Source organism: Borostomias antarcticus (assembly GCF_949987555.1).
Source record: "Borostomias antarcticus genome assembly, chromosome: 2".
NCBI classification, from domain to species: Eukaryota; Metazoa; Chordata; class Actinopteri; order Stomiiformes; family Stomiidae; genus Borostomias; species Borostomias antarcticus.
Genome location: NC_140235.1, coordinates 8138026 through 8154912, shown reverse-complemented (window position 1 = coordinate 8154912; position 16887 = coordinate 8138026). Strand labels below are relative to the sequence as shown.

The 16887-nt window shown below is 43.9% G+C and overlaps 1 protein-coding gene across 2 annotated transcripts in view; it reads right to left on the bottom strand.

Moving 5' to 3' along the window:
- Positions 1-16887, bottom strand: part of man1a2 (mannosidase, alpha, class 1A, member 2) — a 111603-nt gene that overhangs the window by 52712 nt on the left and 42004 nt on the right. The window lies entirely within an intron of this gene.

The following is a 16887-nucleotide window of genomic DNA, read 5'->3' as shown; positions in this document are numbered from 1 at the left end:
CTCCTCTCTCTCTCCATCCTCCTTCCTCTCTCTCCATTCTCCCCTCTCCATCCTCCATCCTTCTCTCTCTCTCCATCCTCCCCTCTCTCTCTCCATCCCCTCTCTCCATCCTCCCCTCTCTCTCCATCCTCCTCTCTCTCTCCATCCTCCTTCCTCTCTCTCCATTCTCCCCTCTCCATCCTCCATCCTTCTCTCTCTCTCCATCCTCCCCTCTCTCTCTCCATCCCCTCTCTCCATCCTCCCTCTCTCCATCCTCCTCTCTCTCCATCCTCCTCTCTCTCTCAACCCTCCCCCTCTCTCCATCCTCCTCCCTCTCTCCATCCTCCTCTCTCTCCATCCTCCTCTCTCTCTCAACCCTCCCCCTCTCTCCATCCTCCTCTCTCTCTCCATCCTCCCCTCTCTCTTCAACCCTCCCCCCTCTCTCCATCCTCCTCTCTCTCCATCCTCCCCTCTCTCTTCAACCCTCCCCCTCTCTCCATTCTCCCCTCTCCATCCTCCCCCCTCTCTCCATCCTTCCCTCTCTCTCCATCCTCCACTCTCCATTCTCCCCTCTCTCCATTCTCCCCTCTCTCCATCCTCCCCTCTCTCTCCATCCTCCTTCCTCTCTCTCCATCCTTCTCCTCTCTCTCCATCCTCCCCTCTCTCAACCCTCCCCCCTCTCTCCACCCTCCCCCTCTCTCCATCCTCCCCTCTCTCTCTCTCCATCCTCCCCTCTCTCCCCCTCTCTCCATCCCCTCTCTCTCCATCCTCCCTCTCTCTCCATCCTCCCCTCTCTCTCCATCCTCCTCTCTCTCTCCCTCTCTCTCTCCATCCTCCCCTCTCTCTCCGTCCTCCTCTCTCTCTCCATCCTCCCGCCCCCCCTCCTCCCTTCCCCTCCCCCCTGGGGAGGATCAGCATTTGGGCCTGGCTATAATGAGCAGCCTCTCTATAGCCAAGTCAGACCTCGCTACTTCCATCCACAAAAGCCACCAAATTACAAAACGTATTTGGCAGCAGAGTATCACACCTCCATGTGTCCATGCTCTGTTTGAGGATTCGCCCCTACCAAGATTCGATTGGAGGATTTAGGCCTAACACCGCAATCAAGTCACCGTAGCCAGAGACACTTGGTGGAAGACGTGTCGGAAGAACACAATGTTAGTGATAATGCCAATTGGTGCACTGGGCCCTATGATGGATGGAGTCCAGACATAAGAATGAATTCAAGAAACGTAGTTTCATAGTTTTTGTCACGGAAAGCATGAATTTGCGGATGTTAAAAGCTCAATCTCTCTATGGGATTTATTTTTTTTCAGCTGATGTCTTACAAAGCAGTTTTGTGTTTATATGTGTGTGATATATTCCGTTTGGGAAATGCATGTGATTGCTGGCACATAATGGAGAGAAGGAGAAGGCAGAGCCAAGGGAACCCCTCCCTAGATGATGTCACCCGGCGTTGCTATGACAACTGGTCACACTTGGGGGGAATTTCTCCTGTGGAAAAACTATAGAAAAAACCCCAAGCGAGTTGAAATAAGTTAAGTTGACTAGAGTGGAACAGGTATATGGCTGGGGAAAACCACTATAAAATGTCTGTAGTGTGGAAATATTTTGAATTGGAAAACAAAGGAAAAAAGATTGGATTGGGACAGATCGGTATCGGCCGATACTCAATATTAAATGGATCGGAATCGGAGCCAATAATTTATCAGGACATCCCTATTAAACATCATATCCTTGTGTTTTGTTGTGGCTGCTTGATTGTACTGGAGGGGAATGATAAAGCAGCTTTTTAATTACACATGAAAGTATTAAGGGCCCTACTAGTCTCTCTCCAGACTCAAATATTACATTGAATCGCTGCGCGCCGCATATTACATAATAGAGTCTGTGCCACTTCACCTCTCAAGCTGGTATTCTGAGGGCGTATCGCCGGTTCAAAATTGAAAGAGTGACAGGTCGTAGCAGCAAATGAGGGATGCTAGCCCAGGTTAGATGGGCGGGGCATATCTCTGGGTGGGAACGCCTGATCGCGAGTGTCGTTACCGATTGGGTTACGCAGAGCCTTGCTTACCAGGTGACACTAGTCCCGTGTGAGGGCTTCATTAGCCAGGCCTACAAGCCGATACATAGCCAACGTCACGAAACACCAATTCAGACAGTAGAGATTCCTGCGAAACCAATGAATTGCCAGGATTTTAGCACAAGATTGCTGCATGAAGTGTCCCTGACCCAAAGAGAGATCTGCAGCAGGCAGTAATGAAGAACTCTCATGGGTCTGGCATTGAGACTAGGGCCCTACTAAGCCTATCCCTGCTACACTAAAGTTGCAAGTCATTTGAGAATTAAGAGAACCATGTCCCTCACTGAAGGGATTGTTCCACAAACAAGGAGAGGATGGAAACAGAACACTGTGTCTGATAGAGGTTGGCTTGTAATGTGCTAGGAGTGACACATAGACCCCTGCTGTCTCCTCAATTACGACACAGACCAGAGTCTATCCATAGAGATCCCATCCATAGCATCAGTGCAGCTGCCTACTTCTGTATCTGGATACAATATACCGCCACTGATTTCCGCCATGACTGATTTTTTTTGTGAATTTTGGAACTTCCAGTGGCACCCAAAACCCCTTGTGTTTTGTCTTTCGCCAGACTGACCTAGAGGTAAACCAACTGCTTCTGTTCACAACACACCCTTCCCAACAGATTCCAGGGAATTATACTACAGTAGGTCTCGACACAGGAAATTGGCTGTGCAGATTTCCCATGAAATTCCATTCAAACATGCCCCCTAACAGGTAAATTCCCTAGAATTTAATGGGTACCCTTCTGTGTGGGGTTCATAAGACCAAAGTCCTGATCATGCCAAGCTTTGAACTGCAAACCGGGTGGACTAACTGCCTTCAGCGTTTCTACAGTACAGATCTCTCTGAAGAAGCTTTTGTAATGTCCAATTTGTATTCCATTAAGTGTACCAAGCCGTTGAGATTAACATTTCTGGTGTAAAATATCCACAAAGTGGTACATGGCTGAAGGGCAGAGTGACAAAGTTTTGGAAGTGACAAAGTTCTGGTGTCAAGTTGTGTGGGGGGAATAGATGCAATGTGGTGACTTTCACACATTCTGCTGCATACAGTAGCTCAGCGGAGGAAAGGTCAACAAATCCCTCAAAAATGAACTGTGGTGACTCTGAAGGCTATGTTATCACAGATTCTGATTACCTCAATCAATCAGTGCCCAACTTGGAGCTCAAACCAAGGACTTTGAAACAGGCAAACCAAGGCTTAGGGTATTTCTATGTTCTTAGGTAGAAAACCATATGCTTTTGACTTATTTTTCTATTACTCAATTAAACCAGCACAGGCGCCGCATATAAGATGTGTGCATGGAGCTGAGCTCAACCAAGTGTATGGGCAGACATTCTAGATTTTAAACTGAGGTCTTGTATGTATATTTGGGTCAAAGACATGACGCCTGTTTTTTTGTGTCCCTTTGGTTAAGTTTAAATTTTTTAGGTTAAAAATTGAAAATAAACTTAAAGATTACTTGCATACATTCTTTTCTGACAACCTGCCCTAAAAAGTTGTGGTTTTAATTCATTGAGAGAGAATTATTGAGTAAAAATGGCAAAAATGTCTAAGTGGTGTAACCATAAAAACTGAGTACAGAAAAATTCAAATTGCTCAAAAGAGCTGAAAGTAAAAAAAGAAAAAAACATATGTAAGATTATGCCAAACTAGTTTATAAGAACTATTTTAAAGTTAATAAAAGAAGTGGAACTATATTGTTCTGGATATTATAAATAATCCCGGGAATCATGTCAGTCAGGCCAACTTATATAAGTGCCACCATATAAGGAGTTTTTTTTTTTTACAAGACAACAATGTTGGTGGGAAATGTATCACAGAGAAGGACCCCTCTCTGCTCTTCATGGTTGCATGTCAAGGTTAGTAACTCTCTTAGAAATATTGATATAATTTGACATTTTAGGGTATGGTCAGGTATGATTAGGTTTACATGTCAAATGGTGTAACCAGTGGAAAATGGTGTAACCAGTGAAAAACATTGATTACTGATCTTTATCACAAGTATTTACTTTTAAAAGTATGTTTGAAAGTAGCTAGGTCAAGTAGCTAGCTTTCATGGGTGTCCATGTAAATGCCTGACAAATTAAATGTTTAATGTAAATGTCAAATGGTGTAACCAGTTACACCATTTGACTCAAATATGATTCCTTTTATAAGTCTTTGTTTGATGCTATTTTAGGCAAGGACCAATATTTTATGATGCAGCACAAGGACAACTAGCCATCTTAAGAAGAAATGTTTAGTTTATTAGTCAGTTTTATTTATTTTCCAAGTATTCTTTCGAGAAAAGGGGAATTGTCATTTACATCATAGCCTACAGCCTACATTATATGTTGTGTTGAGACTCAGAGATGGCCTGCCTAATAAGTCAGATACTTGTCTGCCATTTCATCATTAATACAAAATAATAAATGTGGTTAATGTGGATGGTTACACCAATTGACACTGGGTTATGTCAAATGATGTAACCAGTGTTTGTTCATGAAAATATGAAACTATACAGTTTTTAGCCTTTTTGACCTACATTTCCATAGATCATCAGCATACCATATGACCCGCTTGAAGTTTTTTTCATCTTTCCCACCCTTATTTGTCACTGACCCATTTATTGTGTGTAAGACTGCACGTCAATGTATGTGTTTGTAGTAATGGTCATAGCTGCTCATGGGGATCTCTTCACATCAGGGCATTCATTCTCACATCGTCTCCCAGCACAGGATTCAGGCCCAGGTGATTACTATAGCTCATAGTCTATCTATCCCATCTATCCCAAACATAAAGCTGTAAGCATGCCCTTACTTGGCTTACCAGATAGTTTTAACAAACCAGGCATTATTCAAAAATAGTTGGCAAGTGATTGGCTGAGCCATCTGCCTATCACAGGCTAATAGTCCTGTCACACACTGTCGTCACACCTAAACCATGCCCGTAGCTGCCAATAGTTTCTCCTCATAGGACGGGCACAAAAGGTTTTATGTTGAGCCTCGCCAGACTGATCTGTTTGAGAAACAGAATGTGAGGATGGTCTCACAAGGCCAAACATGCCCGGCCTGGTAATCAAGAAGTTTCTCAGGAGAATTTCCCAGTGGGCCTGTCCACTTCAAGCAGGGCTGTACATTAACTTTTTTAGCACATAGCACTGGTGCTACAGGAGTTGATAGTTCTGTAGCACAGAGCCAGAACGTTGTAGCACAGGTATAAAATGTCCATTATCACCTCTACTGAACACAAGTTATGCAGTTCATCACTTAAAACCACCTGGAAAGGGATGTTACTGTACGTATACAATATGAAATAATAACAAATGTTTTCAGACAAGCATCTTTAGGTTTTCCCGGCTTTTGATTTTGCGGTGTCTTCATGGTTTGGGTTATCTTCTTTTTCATTAATAATTTCAACATATTTTTCCTTTGCTCGTTTGTTTGGGTTTTTCTCTATGATCTGAACAAGGAACCAGTGTTTCCTGTGGAATTGATCTCTTGGTGTGGTGGTGCCAAGCTGAAGACAGACAAAATAAGGAGGATCTGGCTGCCTCCCCCCAAAAAAGTTTCAGAGACCTAGTTTCCTGTATTCTAGTGACTTTTAAAGAATGAAAATAACGAACCCTGAGACATATATAATTGAAAAGTAGGCTATACTGAAACAGCATGTTTATCCTACATGACATATGCTTTCTTTAATTTTGAGTTATGGGGTGAGAATAATAGATAGAATGTTTTATTTAATAAAAAAAAGTTATGTTTGATGCCCATTGATGCTTAACTGCATACTCATTCCTTCTAAATCATCACTCTTTCTAATCTCTCACCCTGCCCTGTCCCCTTCCTTCTCCTCTCTCTTCTCCTGCTCTCCTCTCAACAACCTCTATCTTCTCCTCTCTGTCCCTCAACTCTGTGCTGATCCCGTCTTCTCCTACCACAATCACTGCCTTTTTTACATAGCTTACATAAATAATAGGCTAGATTAGGCTACGCTTAACTGATATTTTGTTGCATTTGCCGTTGCTTTGACTGGCACCTTTAGGTAACTGGAGGAACATTAATTAATTAATTACAAGCTAGCGTCGTTTCGGTTCAGCCAGCCAAAAAGACGGTCGCTCAATCAGTCAGTCAGGGCAGCACCTCTGATTCGCATGTTGTAGGCTACTTGCGCTTGTGGTGTGGGCCGTCTCCTTGACAAATTATGCTTGCTGACTGACAGACAGCAGTGCGTAAGCTACATAGATGGAGGCTCCGCTTTGGCTCAAACATAGGCTAGGCTACTGGGTGCATGTGTAGCTCCACGTCGTTTTTCTAGACTGTATTTTTTAGATAACGTTACATATTTATCACACTTCAACTATAGGCTATTTTTTACTTGTCCGATCAGACAACTGCATGAGGCACTTGCCCAAACAGAGTTTACTGGTCCGGGGGAAGCTATAGGCTCGCCTACCTGACTGCTCTCACTTCATTTCACCTCACTCGTCCTCCCGGCTTCAACACGGAAAAAAACGCTAACGTTACATACAAGCGGCTCGCTGTCTGTCGCACGCGTGCTACACGGCAAATAAATTAATCGCACAGACATTTTTTTTCATAGCACGTGTGACATATATGTCGCAATGTACAGCCCTGGCTTCAAGGAATAGTACTGGACTAAAAATATTTTTCATTATGGAATTCTTGTCAAGTCAAAGGGATAAAACAGCAGAATTCAGTGAGTGAGTCGGCTGTCCGTTAATGTTGGGAGTTGCGAAACATATTTTACACCGAAATGATGTCACATGTTCGAGTCGCGCTGGAGGTGTTTTCATGAATCATGGCACAATTCAAGGCACAATGTTATTACAAGGTAGTATGTCCCAACTGGATGCATACTGCGTGCAAACTACTTACTTTCTAGGGGCGGCTGTAGTACTTACTAGTAAAAAGAAGGTAGTATGTCCCAACTGGATGCATACTGCGTGCAAACTACTTACTTTCTAGGGGCGGCTGTAGTACGTACTAGTAAAAAGTAGAAGTATGCGATTGGGAATGCAGCCCTTGTGTCTCTCCAGACCTTCCAGGCCTCTCAGGAGACACAAGGCATGTTCCCACTCTGCAGAGCAGTAAGCTTGAAACCTCACCCGAGTGAATAAACTAGCAAACAGGAGCTACAGTGTGCGGACATTTCTTCCTTTTATAAAAGTCAGCATCCCCCAAGATCTGGAAAGCACAAGTAATCTTGTAAAAGCAACCTGCAAGTTTGGCTTTCAATTTTAAATTCTACAAGCTTGTCAGCTAATTGGCAGTTCTTCCCACTACAGTAGCTACTCAGCACCATAACTAAGTTACTTTTAGACATTCACATAGTTTTCATTCATTCATTCATTCATTCATTCATTAGCAAGGTGATCTGATTAAGAAATCCTCATTTCCCAACTTTGAGAATGCTACAGTCACGCTTCGGGGCTAAGGCAGCTGACTTTGTTGACCCTGTATTCAATAGTTAACCAGTCATTTCAGAGGGAAATACCACAGCCAGCATGCTACTGTTTTCATCTGGCTGACTACATCAGGCATGTCACTGGCAAAGGACAAAAAAGAAGAAAGAAAAGAAAATATACAGAGCACAGAGCCAGCTAGGGGGGGCTGGAGGTACAACATTTTGGCCGTAGAAGCCCAAATCTGGTGGCTTCTGGCACATTCTAATGCCACTATTTCATCAACACTGATCTTAATATTTGCACTAGTATCCTTTATAGGGATGTACAGGAATGGTATATTTCATACCCCGATTATAGTGACCAAAATTACCACGGCTATCTTATCAGTATTATCACAGTATTATTAAAATATGATGAATGTTCAAAAGGTACTGAAATCATTATCATTATTATTCTCGCACCCAATCATTCACTTAATCACTCACTCAAGCACACACACACTTTTCCATTGATTGTTCCTCTCTTCTTACAATAAACAAATGAAAGTGAAACTAGACGCTATGTGCACGACTGCAGCAGCAGAACGCGTAATCTTTTTACAAGAGTACTAGGTTACACTGAAAGCTTGAGTTAACATTATTGACACAAGTCATTTACAAGTTAGACAGACAAACCACAAACCAGGCTCACCCCCCTCCCCACCACTGCAAATGTGGACCAGTACATTCCGTCAAAGCATCAAGACGAGAGCAAACTGGTTTCCACATCCACATTCCTGGGTGTGATCGGTCCTGTGTTGTCTGTTCCTTAATATTCCTGCCAGCAAGTGACCTATAAATCTTTAGAATACACAGAGCTTTGATAAACTGCTGGAGTGATGAGCATGAGGCAATCCTCGTTTTAGGGAGGCCAACAGAGTGAGCAATATGTGTCTCCACAGACATCTTTGGCATAATTTTTCCAAACATTTTTTATTTAATTTAAAGGACAATGCTAGTTTTTGACAACCTGGACCTTATTTACGACATATTATAAGACGTTTGACTCACCGAGATCACTTTGGTGTATTTCGGAGGCATGTAGAAGAAATTTAAAATCCAGCGCGAGCCAGTATATCCATGTAATGGCGGTGATCGGGGCAACGAGAATGCAGCTTCTAAAAATCTATTTTCTGCCGCGAAACGGTTGTTTTCATCAATCTGTCTTGATGAATCGCTAGTTGTGCTTACATAGAGCATATAGGCCTGTTGTGGTATTTCACATGCCTCTGTAATATGATCTTTAGAAACGTCTTTAGACACGAAATGGCTTCCTCACTTGCTCCAGCACGCATGCGCACAGCGTGCTGGAGCAACGATTGCGCGCTGTGCGCATTAGTGCTGGAGCAAGTGAGGAAGCTATTTCGTTTCGAAAGACGTTTCTAAAGATCATGGCATGTGAAAACCACAACAGGCCTATGCTCTATGTAAGCACAACTAGCGATACATCAAGACAGATTGATGAAAACAACCGTTTCGCGGCAGAAAATAGATTTTTAGAAACTGCATTCTAAGTGCCCCGACCACCGCCATTACATGGATATACTGGCTCGCGCTGGATTTTAAATGTCTTCTACATGCCTCCGAACTACACCAAAGTGATCTTGGTGAGTCAAACGTCTTATAATATGTCGTAAATAAGGTCCAGGTTGTCAAAAACGAGCATTGTCCTTTAAGTATTTTTAAAATACAACATCTTGTATTATGCTGAAGCTGTTCCCTGGTGTCTACAGTACAGTACTAGTAGTACAGTACAAATAGACGGTTTAGCAACTCAACGAAGAGCAAAGCACAGTAGATGAACAAAGAAATTAAAGAGTTTAACTGTGGGTAATGTCTAATGTGGACCATCCCAATCACTTTGAAGTCAAGCTCTCATCTGGTCACACATTTTCAAAGGGTCTATATTACAACAAACAAACTACAGTAGTTACAAGTACCTAGTGGGTTTTCATTGAAGTGGATTGTTCTAAAGAGTTAAAACCTTTCCATGTGTTTGAGCGGCTTATACATTCTTCATGGACTCAGCAGACAAATCCGCCTCTCTCCTGCCATCCAATTTGGCATCAGCATCCCTTTTGATAGTTTCATCTGAGAGAAACACTGAGGGGGAGAAGAGCCGTGGAGTTGAGAAAGAAATTTGACATTCTGGGAGTGATCCTCAGTTTCTCTCTTCTGTCTCTTTACAGCTGCCAACAGCCGGCCCCAATCTCCAAATACCCTTTTATCATCAGGGCTGGGCTATACAGTATGCAGTAATTACTCCCCCCAAAACATCATGGGCTGGAATCCAGAGGTATTGCCTACGATTCAGATGACGTCAAATATCCTGGCAAGACCTACACCAGGAAATGCATGCTGGTAGGGCCATGGAAACCATGAAGATCTCATACATTCTAAGATAATGAGAAAAGTAGCCTACTTGCCATTGAAGCCCAGTACTGGAAGATGCTCAACTGTGCATGCATGTACACAAACATAAACATGAACATAAGCCCCTGGGGAGACGAGTGAGTGCTGACGGACTACAGTCGTCTGCTCATTTCGGAGTACTGAATATTGGCTGCGCATTCACAGAGTGTGAATCTAACACTAGCTGCTCTTAACAGCCCAGCGCCCTGGGGCAGTCATTATGAAGTCATCACCAGAGCCCGTTTCTATCCCACTTGGGCCTCATCCACTGGCAGCGTTATTAAGGAAGCCATGACGGCACAGCAGCTCTCAGAAACCCGAGGACGAGCTACATCACAGGTTCCCCCAACGGCAGCCAAACAACGTGCTGCTGACTGGGATCATGTTCATTAAGTGGATATTAACCGACCGGGGAACACAATTTCACAATCAGTGAAAGAATATACTGTATTTGTACTTGGAGATATTATCAGGGCTCCGACGGGGGGGTTATGAGGGCATTTTAATGAGATATACAGCTCCCTGGAGGCGGAGCCTAGCTCTCTGGGGGTGGAGCTAAGCTTCATCGAGCCAGTATCCCCTGAGGGTGGAGCGGTGGAATCTCTTTCACAGTAGATTTCCCAATATGCTCCTCATAATCACTTGAGAACATAGCTTAGGGCATTAAATCTATTTTCACGCAGGTTAGCAGCCAAATATCATGTTTAGCAAGCCCCCAATGCCACCCCGATGCCTCGGAAAACTGTAAACCAAGCTGGATTATTTTCTCAGTCGCATCAGAAATAGATGAGCACAAGTGAATTCGACTGTGATCATACTGCCGGTTTCAAAACAAACAGTCAGAGTTGTGCTTTCTTCCCCCGTCTCTCCATCTGCCTTGTTCCTGCACATTCCTCTCCCTGTCCATCCTCTTCACACCTCCCTCACGCTGCTCTCCCTGTCCATCCTCTTCACACCTCCCTCACGCTGCTCTCCCTGTCCATCCTCTTCACACCTCCCTCTCGCTGCTCTCCCTGTCCATCCTCTTCACACCTCTGTCACACTGCTCTCCACGCTCCGTTCAACTTGTTTAATTGGGGGCCAAGCAGCGAAGCTGCGAAGGCCTCCATTGTTCTTGTACCTTTTCTTATTATTTATTATTTATTTATTCTTCTGCTATTGGAGTCTATGGCAGCCCATAGAACCGTATGGTAAAAAGTTGTGAAAATTGGCACACTCATTCATGACAGTCCCCTGAGTCTTTTGACCAAGAGCCATGTCCACAGCTCGAACCCTCTAGCGCCACCAACGTGTCAAAGTTGGAGGTGCGTTTGTGCACGCAACTTTTGACCTGTAAGTCCGATTTTCAAAAACGAGGTACCGTTGGATTCCTTGGCTCAAGCCGAGTTCAACGCACCCTATGACATCATTTTCTGCCGTATTGGATTTCCCGCCATTTTGGATTTAGTGAAAAACACTTAAAATGTATCTCCTCCTAGGACTTTTTACCAATCTACATGAAACTGGCTGTACACATTCGCTAGACCAATGTCCACAAAAGTCTTACAGGGATTTTCGATTCTCGAAATACAGCCAATCGAATTTGGCGTCCAAGCCGCCAAACAGGAAGTGTGGTCATATCTCAGTAACCTTTTGATGTATCATAACCACATTAGGCACACTCATCCGGGACGGTCCCCTGACCCCTGTCACCAAATCTATGTCACTAACTTCGAACTCTCTAGCGCCACCAACCTCTCAAAGTTGGAAGTGCTTTTTTTCTGAACCGTATGCCCGATTTTCAAAACTGCGGTAGGGATTCGAATGCAACTATGGTTTGTTTCGCTTGTTGTCTTTGATGCGCTGGTCCTGCGTCCTGCTTGGCCCCCACATTGCTGCTTGCAGCTATATTTATTATTGCTTTTTCAGTATTCAAACATACTTAACAGATTAACAAACAATACATATTTTTTTCAAAGACTGAAAATAAGAGGAAAAAGAGAAAAACAGAAAACAGAAAAGAAAGAACAAGCACATTCCTCTTGGCAGTGTGTAATACAGATCATCATACAACATCACACCTCATGCACATCCACTGGGTATAAGCTATTACATGCTGCACAGAGAACAGGTATGGGACTTGGGTCACATGGACATCAGTTCACAACATCTCCACCTATCATTTTCAAATATGGATCCCAGATATTTTTGGCTGCTCTCCATGCTCAATCATGACTTCCTTTCCTCAACTTCCCTCCACCCATTGTTTTTACTGTGCATCTTCTATGGAAGGCTCCGTCTGTACTGTATTGGAGTAGCTGGTCTGATTCTCCAGTCATTCGTTCTATAATCAGACACTGTTTCTCTCCTCTGCTGTGTGAACCAATCAGCCCGCTCCCACAGCGCGTTGCCATAGCGCCGACGCACAGCCCTTCCCAGGGATGCACTCTTTTACTCAACCCTGGGAACTGATCCTATGAAGATCGGACCCACATGCTGGCAAAACAACCCCAACTAGGCAGCTGGGATGGGGATCTGCCCCGTCCAACAAGGCACCAGCCGCCAGCACTCTGGTCATTGATCGGCCCACCTGGAGATCAGAACCGTATTCATCCTCCGGGTCTCGGGGACCAGCTGCTCTTTTAATCGCTATGGCAACACCAACAAGCCTTGGAACTGACAAGCCCGGGAACAATGGACAATGGGGCATGCTGGGAGAGACACTGACAGGTGAATGTCCTGACATCTCGTCTATGACAGTGTGAGGGGGTTAGGTAAGGGAGAGGTGTCTACATTATACTGCAGTCTTCATCACCTCCTGGGTGACGTGGCAGGCCTTTGGAGATGGCATGCAGGTAGTTGTGATTTCACTCGTGTGTCAGCCTATCCAGTGGCCCCTGGGAGCCAGCCAATGAGTGTGCTTGGTCTTATTACATCCATGTAACGCCATGGGGTTCTGTTAGTCTGCTCAAGGGTAGTACATACTGAAAGAGCCTAGGGAGCAGGCCAGCATGAAACGCCAGTAGAGAAACCTCACCGGAAAACAGCACACAGAAGCAACACACAGGTGTGCCAGTAGGTCTGAGGAACCAAGTCTCCCACTATAGACCCAACACGCTGCAAATGTAAAAGAAATACAAAAAATGGTTGGGATGTATCGTGTCAGCTGTGAGCAGTGGTTTCAGTCCTGATCAATGTGAACTGATCCCTGTCTCCAGAGAGCATTGTAAACACTAAAAGAGAGAGTGTTAAACAATCTGAGCCCACGCTGTCCATCTAGAGTAATAAAACAGGACAGCTGTCTCCCATGACACGATCATGGCCCCATTACAGGTCAAATGGTTTCAATTTAATCAATGGGTTCATGGGACTGTCTGGGTATAACCCCCAGTGTGTGGGGCCCGACTGAAGGGGAGTATGAAGATGCACCTGACCAGTAGACATTCCCACAATGAGTCAGGGCATGTGAACCAATATGACAACATTGATTGCTAGGTAGTGTGGAAAGACAACCATTGTTATTATATGGCTGAGTGTGCTTATTGCTCTGTTAATAGTGTTATTACTGGAGAACCGTCAACAATACCATCCAACCACGCCCTGAAAAACATACCGAACCGTGTTCCAGATTATACCCAGATTCAATATAAAACATACTGAACCGTGTTCCAGGCTATACCCGGATTCAATCTAAAACATACTGAACAGTAGGGATGTGCACGGTTAACCGAGTACTCGAGTACCCGAGTAGGAAATCTGCTATTCGGAAAATAAACACTACTCGGTTAATCTAAAGGCTATACAATATGGCATGTTTGGCCATGAAAGCTCGCATTTCTGAGCGCCTGTGTCATTGTTAGAGAGGATAGAGCGTTGGCGGCTGCCTGGAGAAAAGCGCTGTATACGGAGTCTTTTTTTGAGCGCTCCGGCTTTTTGAAAACATTGCCATCTCAATTTTTCAGAAAGGTGCTGCCAACGTCACTGCGGCTCTTTCAGGCAACCAATGATCAGATATTAGATAGGGCATGACTCGTCAGCTGTCTGGGGATCCCGGGGGACCGCCCTGCCTGGCTATTAAACTGAATATCTGAAAGTGCACCGATCGTAAAAATAATAAATGCAGCCAGCTGTCAGGGGCAGTGATGACTGATTACTAGTTGATTACTGTCTAGCCAGCTAACTGGTTACGTTTTAAAAGCTATATTTATTTACATGGACACAGTTCTTGGGTGCAAAGTTACGTGGTCACAAAAACTAGCAATAATTAGCCCATGGGCTTGCTAATGCTCGCTATCCATGGTTCGGTTTTCCATACTGTTAAGCATTTTCGGATCAAACTACACCGTGGTTTTGCATAGTGTTAAAGCATTTTATGGATCGAGCCTCGGACTTTTAAACCTGTTACAGCGTAGGTAGCCTATAAGAGAACTAGACGTAAGCCTATATACAGTATATGCCACTTCATTTGTTTTGTTTTGACAATTAAACGCTGGTACCGGGTCTCTGATTTTGTTTATCTGCATACTGTGCATAGTAGGCAGTGGTGTGAGTGGACTTTGTACTCTGGCTCCACGCAGCACTCCCATCATTTAGCGGTAGGCTAATCATGTTGGTAATGATCCCTGAGGTGGTGCTGAAAAAGACAGCGAGTACCAGCACAGGTCCATGCGCGTATATCCTACTCCTATAGTTTTCCAGCCTGCTATAAAGAAATATTGAATGAATAGGCCTGTTGTTCAATAAATCTATTTAGTTTTGCATGGACATTTCTCTAATGAAGGCTTGACGCCAAAACATCCATTATTGTCCAATAAATTGGAAATAGGCAGTGAGTGCCGCGGTGCTTTTTAGATAACGCTAAAAATTAATTCACTTGTTATCCGGCATCGGCAGTAAAGGCTTGGTTTAACACTTAATTTATATTAGTAAATTAGAGGTCTGGTTGCATATTGTAGGCTTAGAGTTTTCAGAGTAGCCTAACGATAGGCTTAGGCTATGATCTGGGCAGTGCATCCACATTAAAAGGCTGTGTTTTTCGATTCCGATAGCTTCATGAAAACCTGTGGGTTATTCAATCTGATGATAAGTAATGCATCCAACCACACATCAGCTTTTAAATATGTTTATTTGCAAGGGCATGGACGAGACATGAAAGCACCGCCACGGTAATAACGGCGGAAAAAAACGTATTCCCCTCCGAGGGGGCCGGGGTTAAATGCGCTCTGTCTGGACGGTATTTTTTTTTGAGTAATCTTTTTTTGAGTAATCGGTTACTCGAGTAGGATCAGGTTAGGTTACTCGGTTTTAAAATTAGTCGAAATTCCCATCCCTACTGAACAGTGTTCCAGATTATACCCAGATTCAATATAAAACATACTGAACCGTGCTCCAGGCTATACCCAGATTCAATCTAAAACATGTTGAAGAGTGAGTATTCTCTATGTCTGTACTGTATTTACCTAGCTCAGTCTGAACTGTGTTGTGTTACCTAGCTCAGTCTGAACTGTGTTGTGTTACCTAGCTCAGTCTGAAGTGTGTTGTGTTACCTAGCTCAGTCTGAAGTGTGTTGTGTTACCTAGCTCAGTCTGAACTGTGTTGTGTTACCTAGCTCAGTCTGAAGTGTGCTGCGTATTTACCTAGCTCAGTCTGAACTGTGCTGTTTACCTAGCTCAGTCTGAACTGTGCTGCGTATTTACCTAGCTCAGTCTGAACTGTGCTGTGTTTATCTCTGTCTGAACTGTGCTGTGTTTACCTAGCTCAGTCTGAACTGTGCTGTTTACCTAGCTCAGTCTGAACTGTGCTGCGTATTTACCTAGCTCAGTCTGAACTGTGCTGTGTTTATCTCTGTCTGAACTGTGCTGTGTTTATCTCTGTCTGAACTGTGCTGTGTTTACCTAGCTCAGTCTGAACTGTGCTGTGTTTATCTCTCAGTCTGAACTGTGCTGTGTTTATCTCTCAGTCTGAACTGTGCTGTGTTTACCTAGCTCAGTCTGAACTGTGCTGTGTTTATCTAGCTCAGTCTGAACTGTGCTGTGTTTATCTAGCTCAGTCTGAACTTTGCTCAGTTGTGCTCCATAACAAATAGGTCAAATGTTCTCCCTGCTACAATCATTCTGTTAGACAAAGCCCTGCTCATACAATAAACATAAGTTCCTTTCGCCAACACAATTCTTTCAACAGTCACACAGCTCGCAGCATTATCTGAGACCGAAGCCACAATGAAAATGAGGATTGCATCCTCTTGTTACCATTCTAGGCCTACAGCCTACCACTCTGTGGGTGTAGCAGAGTAAGCAACAAACACACACACACACACAGAGCCTTCCACTTTTGTTAAACATATAAAGACTCAGACAGAACCTGTATCAAGGCAGAGACAAGGGATGTTGTATGCTGCTTGTCCTGCAGTGACTTGACACTTGTCGTGTGTGTGTGTGTGTGTGTGTGTGTGTGTGTGTGTGTGTGTGTGTGTGTGTGTGTGTGTGTGTGTGTGTGTGTGTGTGTGTGTGTGTGTGTGTGTGTGTGAGGAGAATATGTGAGAAGCTCCAGGGAACCTTAAGGGAAGATGGGAGAACAAGACGTTCTCTCTGATTCACACGAGCTCAAATGCATGTACATGTGCACACATGCGGAGCAGGATCAATAGAGCCAAGAGCTGGCTGCAGAGAGACCACTCCTTCCAAACAGAGTTAGGGGAGGAGAAGTGGATACTAAGCAGGGTTTTACACTGCCACCAAACACTCATTGTAATCATCTGACTTGGAAATGCTACCCCAAATTTGTATTTTTTTTTACACTGAATTTCCCTGCCGGGATGAATGAAGTATTATCGTATCGTAAAGGTGCAGTATGATGTTTGGCTCAGAAGCACTTTTTGTTATATTGTTTTAAATTCTCATTACATCCCGACAGCAATCAATAAATAAAATGCTCTGACACTAAAATTAAATAAGCCCAGTCAATTTGTGTTGCCAACTTCAAAT